This window comes from Pan troglodytes, chromosome 2 (genome assembly GCF_028858775.2).
Source record: "Pan troglodytes isolate AG18354 chromosome 2, NHGRI_mPanTro3-v2.0_pri, whole genome shotgun sequence".
In the NCBI taxonomy this organism is placed as follows: domain Eukaryota; kingdom Metazoa; phylum Chordata; class Mammalia; order Primates; family Hominidae; genus Pan; species Pan troglodytes.
In genome coordinates this window covers 23105824-23118645 of record NC_086015.1, presented here as the reverse complement: position 1 = coordinate 23118645, position 12822 = coordinate 23105824, and the positions used below count along the sequence as shown (strand labels likewise).

Below are 12822 nucleotides of genomic sequence, written 5' to 3'. Positions count from 1 at the left end.
ATACTAAAATATATTTGATAGGGTGAGGCTGTAATGGCTTATTCTTTCCATTAAAAAATACACAAGGATCAATATCATGGGTATGCTTAATGTAAAAAATAATTCAAAATGAAAACAATTCACAAAATTATTCAGGTACCACAGAGATGTGATTGCCTCAATGAGGAATGAGTGAACGTATGAATGAATGAAGGAGTGGAGTCAAGTACTGCTTGATGAGACAGCAGGTCCCTTGCCTCAATGTGTTATTTGCTTCTGTAGAGTATGATGCAGAAGTGTGAGTTTATTTGAATTTTGGAAATAAAGAAATTTTTTTAATCAACAAGCCCACACTGTAGATTCTTTATATTAAGTTCAATTTCAACAGTTAAACACTTCCCTTGATAGCATTTTGTAAGCTTAGTCATTCTTCTTTGCCAAAGACAAATACACACACACATATATATAACAACAAAAAAACAAGAACAGCTATCAGTTTTATTCTAATTGCTGTTGAATGGTTATTTAAGCATATGCAGAAGAGTTTTGGGGAGAGTAGCTAAAGTCGCCACTATTTCCTATCCTTTTTTGTTTTTTTTTTAAAGGATTAGGTCTTTTAAAAATAAGCCCTTGAATGACTTATTTAAATGTATATTAATATATTTAAAGGATAAATAGTACTTAGTTGCATTGATTGCATTCAGGTAAAATTAGAAGTTAAAAGCTAATAATTAAATTAATATTTAAATAATTTAATTGGTCATTAAGTTAAAAATTTATTTTGTCATGTACAAAGTTTCAAGTTTCATTTAATTGCTTCCTGAAACATGACAAAAATAAAGTTTACTGATTTTTGTGGATTATAAATTCACAAAATCAAAAACATAACTTAAAATTGATTTTTTTCATATTATTATATTAATATGGATAATGGCTCCTTTCTTATACAGACTATGTATAATAATTTGAATATACATGTTTCAGAAGGTAAACAGAGAAAAGAGGTTTCTAAACATTGGAACCTTTTCCAATGTATAATTGGAAAATCACTGGACTTGGAATCAAGGGACTTGAGTTTGAGTCCAAGTCTTGAACTCTTAGGACATGTAAATCATATCATAAACATTCAAAATCTTTGATATCCAAAATGAAACTTATTGACTAGATTCAATATTGCTCACTTTTCTGTGGTAATTTCCCTTAAGGACATGCAGCATACATTTTATAGGTCTCTAGTGCAGTATTTTTCAGAGTATGATACTATGAGTTATTTGTTGGATGAGTTCAGATTATACCAAGATGACATTATTTAACATTTATCTATTATTAAAATACATATTAGAAAACTATTTTCCTATTTTATTAATGATTAAAATATTCTTTAATGTTTACATTCTTTTGTTAGTTGTAGAAGAGATCTGAATTACCCCAAGTTACTGGTGACGAATCTGTAGGCGTCTACAGCAACTTCAATTTTTGCCTCCTCAGAAGAAAGAATTCCACTGAGGGGCATAAAGCGGAAAAAGAGACTGAGGCAAGTTCCATAGCAGAAGTGGAAGTTTATTAAAAAGGCTTTAGAACAGGAAAGAAAGGAAAGAACGCTTGGAAGGGATCCAAGTGGGCACTGAGGCCCAAGAGAGAAAAAAGAAGAGCGTTTAACCTTTGATCCTAGGATATCTTAGGCTCGCCTCTTTCCCTTGATTCATCTCTTAGGGTAGGCTTTCCTCATGTGCGGTGCTCTCCTACCCTTGGGAACTGAACATACTGAGTGAGTTTAGGGAGTTATATACATACCTGTCTGAAGCTTTCTTTCCTTTTTCCAGTGGAGTGTACCCGGAAGATTGTACTTCGCCATTTTGTCTCTTAATGTGCATGCCCAGGAAGATGCTTCTCCCTGGGGTCTGCCTTTAATTAACACTTTAATGTTCACAGGTATGAATCATCAGGAAATGGCCTCTCCCTGGCACCGGCTGCCAATTTATCACTTTTAGAGAGGCAATGAGATTTACTGCCGAACCATCACCTGACATTTCTAGTGGGTGAGGGGAGAGACCGCTCCTCCCCACTCATGTCTGTCTACCTACCTATAACACTTTAAATTGTTTTTAAAAAGGTTATACAAAATATTAGTATAAATATAATAGGTGGTAATAAAGTAAAAAATATATGTTTAAATGGTGGAGAACGCCTGATTATTGGGAAATATATACTTCCCTAGGCAATGCAAACCAGGTTTGAGAACTGCTTTACTACATAGTAACTGAGATTCCTTCCAATTTTCAAATACAGGCCTCAAATAGAACTGAATCACAGTAGCTTTCCACTAGATGGCAAAAAAGAGACCACACAGTCTCTCTTTTGTATACTAAGTATACATTTTGTATCCTACATGTAAACTTCGGTAACTCTAAACTAAATTTTGTTTTTCTTCAAAATCCAGTCCCTTATGTATTGGGGAGTACCTTCACATTAGTTATTCAAGGACTTTTAAATCTTAGCTCTTCGAGGCATTTTAAATGGAAGCTATCATATGGATATAGCCCATCACCCAGGACCCCTCCCAAGGGTATATGGTTCCAATAATCCAGTATAGAGTTGATGTAAAGGCAGACATAAAAATGAAAGAAACAAAATACAGACTACTGAAATAGATCCATTTATATAAGGTTAATTAAATTTTAATATTTGTACTGTCGATGAAAGGCATCAAACTCTGTAAAATATTTGAAGAGATTTATTCTGAGCCAAATATAAGTGTCCATGGCCTGTGACACAGCCCTCAGGAGGTCCTGAGAACTTGTGTCTAAGGTGGTTGGGGATGCAGGATGGTTTTATACATTTTAGGGAGGCATAGGACTTAAATCAATTACAGTTAAGAAAAACATTGGTTTGATCCAGAAAGGTGGGACAACTTGAAGGGGAGTGGGGTCCAGCTTATAGGTAGATTTAAACATTTTCTGCTTGACAATTGGTTTAGTTTAACTGAAGACCTGGGATCAATAGAAAGGTATGTCTGGGTCGAGATAAGAGGTCCTGGAGACCAAAGTTTTATCATGCAGATGAAGCCTCCAGGTAACAGGCTTCAGAGACAGGTTGTAAAATGTCCCTTATCAGACTTAAAGTCTGTGTGGACGTTAATGCCAGAGAGGTATAAAGAGAAATGTCCAACCCCGCTTCTGTCATGGCTTGAACCAATCTTTCAAGTTAAATTTTAAAAGAGCCCTGGCTGAGGAGGAAGTCCATTGAGATGGTTGGAGGACATTCATTTAATTTTTGGTTTATAGTACTGCGATAGTTAATACTGAGTGTCAACTTGAATGGATTGAAGAATTTAAAGTACTATTCCTGGGTTTGTCTGTGAGGGTGTTGCCAAAGGACACTAACATTTGAGTCAGTGGACTAGAAGAGGCAGACTCACCTTCAATCTAGGTGGGCACAATTTAAACAGCTGCCAGTGCAGCTAAGATAAAAGCAAGCAGAAGGACGTGGAAGGACTAGACTGACTACGTCTTCTGGCCTCCATCTTTTTCCCATGCTGGATGCTTCCTGCCCTCAAACATCGGACTCCAAGTTCTTCAGCTTTCGGACTCTTGGACCTACACCAGTGGTTTGCCAGGGGCTGTCAGGCCTTCAGCCACAGACTGAAGGCTGCACTGTCTGCTTCTCTACTTTTGAGGTTTTGGGACTCAGACTGGCTTCCTTGCTCCTCAGCTTGCAGATGGCCTATTGTGGGACTTCACCGTGTGATCCTGTGAGTCAATACTCCTTAATAAACTCCCTGTTATATATACATCTATCCTATTAGTCCCGTTCCTCTAGAGAACTCTGACTAATACAAGTACCTAAATATTTCAATAGGGAGAGTATAATCTTTTACTAACAATTCTCAAACAACTGGAAACTTGTTTGGAAAAAAAAAAGTCTTGACCTTTATCACACATGACACACACAAAAAAAATGCAAAATGGACCATAGATCTAAACATAAAAGCTGAAACTACAAAATTTCTAAAAGGCAACAAAGAAAATCTTTGTTAATATAGAGTTAAAAAGAAGAAGATTTCTTAAGATTTCTTAGATAGGTTACAAAAGTACCAACATTATAAGAAAAAAATTATAAATTAAATGTAATCAAAATAAAAAAGAAACTACTCTTTGAAAGGCATTACTGTGGAAAGCAAAAGAAAAGCCACTAATTGGAAAAAAAAATTACAGTACAGATATCTGATAGAGAGAAGTCTCCAGTAAACATGAAAACTTTCGTTACTCTAATAAAAAGGCAAACACCCAATTTAAAAAAAGATGGGCAAAATATTTGAACAAACACTTCACAAAATAAGACATACAAACAGCTAATAAACACATTATTAATTATCAGGAACACACATATTAAAATAATGAGATATCACTAAACATTCACCTGAAAGGCAAAATTGTTTTTTAAAAGATCGGCAGTATCACATGTTGGGAAGAAAATGGGGCAACTAAAAGTCTCATACATACTAGTGGGAATATATAAGCACTTTGGAATAAATTTTGCAGTAATGTTGAAGTTAAGCATATACTTACTATATGACACATCAGTTCCATCCCTATTTACCTAATAGAAATAAAATACATGTCTATAGAAAATGTTGTACACAAATGCTTATAGTGGGTATAATCACAGTAGCTCCAAACTGGACGAATAGATAGAAAACTATAAACATACAATATAGTACTACTCAGTAATAAAAAAGAATGAATTACTGCTACATGTGACAACATGGAACGTCTTAGAAAAGTGCATAAAGAAACGAGAGTACATAGTGTATTATTATTCCATTTATATTAAATGCTAGAATTTTAGCATTTCTAGATTTCTGTAGTAACAGAAAACAGATCGGTTTCCTGTTTTTCAATTTAAGAAAAGTTATGTTGCCAAGGAAGATGTAGTAAGAACATATGAGCACTGATGATGCTCACGATTGAAATGATTTGAGAAGAGTTGGACTCTGAGTGGGAACACATTTTAGGATTCTCGTAACTAGCATATTTGACTCTCACCCCTATACTCCTTCTAATGAATACCCCCCAAAACTTATATTTTAAAAATCTACATCTAAAAATGTCTAACAGAGATCTTTCAAAACATATAAAATTTTCAAAACCTTAGGGATTGTAAGTCATTGATTCTTAGTTTAATTGGAAGTATTTTTCCCCAGTAGTATGTAAAATGATAATGCTTCTTCAAATGAACACTATTTTAGATTAAATATATTTTGTGTTAGATTTCTTTCATTGTAAGTGAAAACATAAGAGACTCCAACTTGCTTAAACACTAAAGGGAATCAATTATTTTACTTAATCATAAAGTCAAGTTTTTCAGCTTGATTCAGGTAAGTCTTGAGCCAGGGATTAATAATGTCATTAAGAAACTGGTTTTGTGTTTCCACTCTATCTTCCCCTTTATAAGCTTCATCTTCAGGTTATCTTCTTTTATAATGTCAACATCACTCCAGCAGTTGCTGGGGCTACAGGCTTCTTTTTCCACATTCATCAGGATAAAGTGGGAACTTTCTCCCAGAGATCCAGAAAAAGTTAACATATAACTCTTTTTGGACCAGCTTAAGTTGCCTGATCCACCCTTTGGTCCCTAAAAGTAATAGGAAATTCTTGTACAAGAAGAAAGAGATAGGAAATGGATGCAAGGAAAGCAATCACAAATGATAAGACAATTCTCTTATTTACCAAATATAGCAGGCTTATTAATTCCCATATTATCACATGCATCAGAGCTCTTGGGCCTGACTTCCAACTGCTAGCACCTGCATCTGTTTGCCTGAGGACTTTTTTGGTCTCCAAAATCTCCTTTGTCCACCTATGCAAACAGGACAGAAGAGGAAGAAAGATAATGGCCCTGATATGGTTTGGATCTATGTCCCCACCCAAATCTCATCTCAAATTGTAATCCGGATGTGTTGAAGGAGGGAGGTGATTGGATCATGAAGGCCGTTTCCCCCATGCTGTTCTCATGATAGTGAGTGAGTTCTCAGGAGATCTGATGGTTTTATAAGTGTTTGTCATTTTCCCTAATTTTACTTCTGTCTCCTGCTGCCATGTGAAGAAGGTCCTTGCTTCCCCTTCACCTTCCACCATGAAGTTTCCTGAAGCCTCCCCAACCATGTGGAACTGTGAGTCTATTAAATCTCTTTCCTTTATAAATTACCCAGTCTCGGGTATTTCTTTATATCAGTGTGAAAACGGACTAATATAGGCCTCAATGTGAGTGGATAAATACCCTAGCTCCTACTTCCTTTGCTCTTTGGGTTAGGATAATATCATTCTTGTTCCTAGAGCAGGATTAAATACCCCTAGCCCGCAGTGGTAAATGATTTGATAACCAATTATTTATTTGTTGATTTACCTTGCCGCTCTCATTTCTCCACTTCCTTGTCATGTTTTCTTGTTCCAAAGAAACTCTTTGCACTTGGCTCAGGATCTACTTCTGGGAAGACAAAAATTCAGTGATATTAAAGCTTCATCTTTCCCTACTCATCTCAAATAAAGAATTTATTCTTCAACATATATCTGAAACTCAGTTTCCTCCTGAATAAAATGAAGATAATAATGTCTGCTCCACTTTTCTTTTTTTTTTCTCAAGGTGACCAGTGAGCTTTATTCTTTTAAAATCAGAGTAAGCATAAGGATTAAACATATTTCAATCCACTGCAATTGTTACTCTTTTTTTAATTTAACTTTTATTTTAAGCTCAGGGGTACATGTGCAAGTTTGTTATACAGGTCAACTTGTGTCATGGGGTTTTGTTGTACAGATTATTTCATCACCCAGGTATTAAGTTTAGTACCCATTAGTTAATTTTCCTGATCTTCTCCCTCCTCCCATGCTCCACCCTCTGGCAGGACCCAGTGTCTGTTGTTCCGCTCTATGTGTCTATGTGTTCTCATGTGCTCCACTTTTCTTAACAGGACTGATATAAAGTTCAAATGAGATAATTCATTTAAAAAATGTTTTCTAAAATGCTGTGCAAATGAGCATTGCTATTGTTATAACTGCTATTGTTATACCTCAATTATTGGCAAGTAAACAGCAAAGAGTGTTCATCAGTGGCAGGATTCCAGGTGATGCCCTCTGCTTTCTCTTAGAATCAAAAGGGAAAAGAATTAATTAAAAAATCAGATGATTCATCACAAAAGAATTACCTAAGGTATTACTTTTCATAGGCTACAGCTGTCATTTATTTGTTGTTAATACCAGAAACATCTCAGCAGGAAGGGAGCATAAAGTAAACAAGTAAAAAGTCTAGAAAAGAGCAAAGAGAAGCTGCCCACTGGGCACTGCTCTCTCAAAGACTAATTTAACCTGAACCGACTCCACAGGGCTGCTTATCAAGACCAAGAATGTAACCCATGCCACAGCCACTTAACCAATACAGAATGTTTGTTTCCAGGAAAAAAATTTAGATCAATAAATAGCTGCCAATTACACAGTAATTGATTTTACTCAAGTTTGGAGTTCAATATGCTTTACTTTGCTTTATTTTATTTTTATTATTTTTAACAATAAAAAATGTTATTGCACTCTAACAGACATGTAGGAGAGTTCACAAATCATACACGTGCCTTTTAAGTAATTATAACATTGTGAACAAATTGGTAATTACTAGGCAAATAAAAAAATAAAGCATTATGGGCACACCTCATATGCCCTCCCAGTTACTACCCTACTCCCTTCCATAAAGCTTATCTCTTTCTGGATTTTATCACTAGAGATTAATTTTGTCTGTTGTTGAACTTTATAAAAATGTAATCATACAGTAGATATTCTTTTCTGTCTAGCTCCTTTCACTAAAATTTTGATTGTGAGGCTCATCTGTGATGTTGTCTATAGTTGTATTTCATTCCTTTCATTGCTATAAAGTATTGCATCATATAATTTTATGATGAGTTATTTTCCCTTTCTATTGTTGATTGACATTTGGATTGTCTCTTACTTTGGGCTGTTATTACTAAGTCTGCCATGTCATTCTCATAGAAGTTTCTATGTGGATGTGTGGACTCATTTCTTTGGAACATATACCTTGGAATTATTGGGTCAGAGAGCAGGTATATGTTTAATTTTATTAAAAATTACAATCTTCCACATGTATCATTTACACCCCCCCCAACAGTTTATGAGAATTCCTATTCTTATACATCCTTGTAAGCACTTCATTTGTCAGTTATTTTAGTTTCATACATCCTAGTCATGTCTCATTTATATTTAAGTCACATTTTACTGATTACTAATGAGTTGAACATAGTTTAAAATATTTATTGGCCATTTGGATATCTTCTTTTGAAAAGTACCTGTTTAAGTATCTTTATTTTTTCTACTGGTTGAGTGCTGTTGCTGACTACTCAACTCTTGCTGGCTTTGTGGTGAGAGGCAGGGAGTGTGTCCTCCGTTGTTTGGATTTATTCTCAGTGTTAGGTAGCTGCTAAAACACTGGATCTCAGGGATGAAGCCTTCTCTGTGATCTGGTACTTCTTCTAGTGACAAGGAATCTCTAAGGTCAGGCCTTTTTGCCCCTCTCCCAGAGTAGAAGGTTTTTTGTTGTTGTTACTGTTTTCTTCCCCTAACTACAATAAGTTTTCACCTGTGATGTAAGGGCAACAGAATTTAGTGCCCCTCTTCAGGAGCTTAAAGCTTTTGTTCAGCATGGGAGATAGCGGGGAAACATCAAGACAAGTTATTCTGGCTTCCTCACAGTGGCTGCCTTGCTCTCTCTTCAGATGCACCACAAGTGGGGCTTTCTTTTTTTTTTTTCTTTTTTTCTTTAAGTTCTGGAATACAAATGCAGAATGTGTAGTTTTGTTACATAGGTATACATGTGCCATGGTGGTTTGCTGCACCTATCAACCCATCATCTATTTTAAGCCCAGCGTACATTAGCTATTTGTTCTAATGCTGTCCCTCCCCTCACCTCCCACCCCTCGACCAGCCCCGGTGTGTGATGTTCTCCTCCCTGTGTCCATGTGTTCTCATTGTTCAACTTCCACTTACGAGTGAGAACATGTGGTGTTTGGTTTTCTGTTCCTGTGTTAGTTTGCTGAGGATGATGGCTTCCAGCTTCATCCGTGTCCCTGCAAAGGACATGATCTCATTCCTTTTTATGATTGCATAGTATTCCATGGTGTACATGTGCCACATTTTCTTTATCAGATCTATCATCAATGGGCATTTAGGTTGGTTCCAAGTCTTTGATATTGTAATTAGTGCTGCAGTAAACATACGTGCTCATGTGTCTTTATAGTAGAATGATTTATATTCTTTTGGGTATATACCCAGTAATGGGATTGCTGGGTTAAATGGTATTTCTGGTTCTAGATCTTTGAGGAATCACCACAGTCTTCCACAATGGTTGAACTAATTTACATTCCCACCAACAGGTAAAAGTATTTCTATTTCTCCACAGTCTCACAAGCATCTATTGTTTCTTGACTTTTTAATAATTGCCATTCTGACTGGTGTGATATGGTCTCTCACTGTGATTTTGATTTGCATTTCTCTAATGATCAGTGATGTTGAGCTTTTTTCATATGTTTGTTGGCTGCATAAGTGTCTTCTTTTGAGAAGTGTCCATTCATATTTTTGCCCACTTTTTGATGGGGTTGTTTGTTTTTTTCTTGTAAATTTGTTTAAGTTCCTCATAGATTCTGGATATTAGCCTTTTGTCAGATGCGTATTTTGCAAAATTTTTCTCCTATTCTGTAGGTTGCCTGTTTACTCTGATGATAGTTTTGTTTGCTGTGCAGAAGCTTTTTAGTTTAATTAGATCGCATTTGTCAATTTTGGCTTTTGTCTGCAGTTGCTTTTGGCATTTACATCATGAAATCTTTACTCATGCCTATGTCCTGAATAGTATTGCCTAGGTTTTCTTCTAGGGTTTTTATGATTTTAGGTTTTACATTTAAGTCTTTAATCCATCTTGAGTTAATTTTTGTATAAGGTGTAAGGAAGGGGTCCAGTTTCGGTTTTCTGCATATGGCTAGCTAGTTTTCCCAGCGCCATTTATTAAATAGGTAATCCTTTCTCTACTACTTGCTTTTGTCTGGTTTGTCAAAGATCATATGGTTGTAGATGTGTGGCATTATTTCTGAGGTCTCTGTTCTGTTCCATTGGCCTCTATATCTGTTTTGGTACCAGTACCATGCTGTGTTGATTACTGTAGGCTTGTAGCATAGTTTGAAGTCAGATAGAGTGATGCCACCAGGTTTATTCTTTTTGCTTAGGATTATCTTGGCTATACAGATAATCTTTTTGCATTCCATATGAAATTTAAAGTAGTCTTTCCCTAATTCTATGGAGAATGCCAATGGTAGTTTATGGGAATAGCATTGAATCTATAAACTACTTTAGGCAGTATGGCCATTTTCACAATATTGATTCTTCTCATCTATGAGGATAAATGTTTTTCCATTTGTTTGTGTCCTCTCTTATTTCCTTGAAGAGTGATTTGTAGTTCTCCTTGAAGAGGTCTTTAATATCCATTGTTATCTGTATTTCTAGGTATTTTATTATTTTGTAGAAATTGTGAATGGGAGTTCATTCATGATTTGGCTTTCTGCTTGTGTATTGTTGGTGTATAGCAATCACTGTGATTTTTGCACATTTATTTTTGTATTCTGAGACTTTGCTGAAGTTGCTTATCAGCTTAAGGAGTTTTTAGGCTGAGACGATGGGGTGTTATATGTATACAATCATGTCACCTGTAAACAGAGACAATTTGACTTCCTCTTTTCCTGTTCACATACCCTTTATTTTTTTCTCTTGCCTGATTGCCCCGGTTAGAACTTTCAATACTATATTGAATAGGAGTAGTAAGAGAGGGCATCCTTTTCTTGTTTACAAAGGGAATGCTTCCAGCATTTGCCCATTCAGTATGATATTGGCTGTGGGTTTGTCATAAATAGCTCTTCTTATTTTGAAATATGTTCCGTCAATACCTAGTTTATTGAGAGGTTTTAACATAAAGGAATTTTTATATTTTATGGAAAGCCTTTTCTGCATCTATTGAGATGATCATGTGGTTTTGTCATTGGTTCTGTTTATGTGATGTGTTATGTTTATTGTTTTGTGTATGTTGAACCAGCCTTGCATCCCAGGGATGAAGCTGATTTGATCATGGTGGATAAGCTTTTTGATGTGCTACTGGATTGAATTTGTTTGTATTATATTGAGGATTTTTGCATCAATGTTCATTAGGGATATTGGCCTGAAATTTTGTCTTTTTGTTATGTCTCTGCCAGGTTTTGGTATCAGGATGATGCTAGCCTCATAAAATGAGTTAGGGAGGAGTCCCTCATTTTAATTGCTTGGAATAGTTTCAGAAGGAATGGTACCAGCTGCTCGTTGTATCTCTGGTAGAATTCGGCTGCGAATTCTTTTGGTCTTGGGCTTTTCTTGGATGGTAGGGTATTAATTACTGCCTCAATTTTAGAACATGTTATTGGTCTATTCAGGGATTTGACTTCTTCCTCGTTTAGTCTTGGGAGGTTGTATGCATCCAGGAATTTATCAATTTCTTCTAGATTTTCTAGTTTATTTGTGTAGAGGTGTTTATGGTAACTACTCTCCGATTGTAGTTTGTATTTCTGTGGGGCCATTGGTAATATCCCCTTTATCGTTCTCCTTTCTTCTTTATTAGTTTAGCTAGCAGTCTATTTTGTTAATTTTAACAAAAACGGCTGCTGGATTCACTGATGTTTTTGGAGGGTTTTTGTGTTTCTATCTCCTTCAATTCTGCTCTGATCTTAGTTAATTCTTGTCTTCTTGTAGCTTTTGCAATTGTTTCCTCTTGCTTCTCTAGCTCTTTTAATTGTGACGTTAGGGTGTCAATTTGAGATCTTTCTAGCTTTCTGATGTGGGCATTTAGTGCTATGACATTGTGTTAGCTGTGTCCCAGAGATTCTGGTACATTGTCTCTTTCTTCTCATTGGTTTCAAAGCACTTCTTGATTTCTGCCTTAATTTTATTATTTACTCAGGAGTCATTCAGGAGCAGGTTGTTCAGTTTCCATGTAATTGTGCGGTTTTGAGTGAGTTTCTTAATCCTGAGTTCTAATTTGATTGCACTGTGGTCTGAGAGACTTTTTTTTTAATGACATCAGTTATTTTCTATTTGCTGAGGAGTGTTTTACTTCCAATATGTAGTTGATTTTAGAATAAGTGCCATGTGGCACCAAGAAGAATTTATATTCTGTTGATTTGGGGTGGAGAGTTCTGTAGATGTCTGTTAGGTCCACCTGATCCAAGGCTGAGTTCAAGTCCTGAATACCCTTGTTAATTTTCTGTCTCGTTGATCTGTCTAATATTGACAGTAGGGGGTTAAAGTCTCTTACTATTGTTGTGTGGGAGTCTAAGTCTCTTTCTAGGTCTCTAAGAACTTGCTTAGAATCTGGGTGCTCCTGTATTGAGTGCATATACATTTAGAATAGTTAACTCTTCTTGTTGCATTGATCCCTTTACCATTATGTTATGTCCTTCTTAGTCTTTTTTGATCTTTGTTGGTTTAAAGTCTGTTTTGTCAGAGACTACAATTGCAACCTCTGCTTTTTTTTTTTTTTTTTTCTTTTCATTTGCTTGGTAAATTTTCCTCCATCCCTTTATTTTGAGCCTATGTGTGTCTTTGCATGTGAGATGGGTCTCCTGAATACAGTGCACTGATGGGTCTTAACTGTATCCAATTTGCCAGTCTGTGTCTTTTAATTGGGGCATTTAGCCCATTTACATTTAAGGTTAATATTGTTATGTGTGAGTTTGGTCCTGTCATCATGATGCTATCTGGTTATTTTGCACACTAG

General features: G+C 35.8%; 1 long non-coding RNA gene across 5 annotated transcripts in view; it reads right to left on the bottom strand.

The window, feature by feature from the left end:
• Positions 1 to 4156: 4156 nt before the first annotated feature.
• Positions 4157 to 12822, bottom strand: part of LOC134809543 (uncharacterized) — a 163203-nt gene continuing 154537 nt past the window's right edge. For 3 of the 5 annotated variants that reach the window (XR_010155515.1, XR_010155512.1, XR_010155511.1), the window contains 3 exons: positions 7046 to 7118; positions 6385 to 6465; positions 4157 to 5838 (listed from right to left, as the gene is read on the bottom strand). This is a non-coding gene — a long non-coding RNA (uncharacterized LOC134809543). The remainder of the gene's footprint in view (positions 5839 to 6384; positions 6466 to 7045; positions 7119 to 12822) is intronic. The other 2 variants (XR_010155514.1, XR_010155513.1) reach the window with 1 other exon arrangement.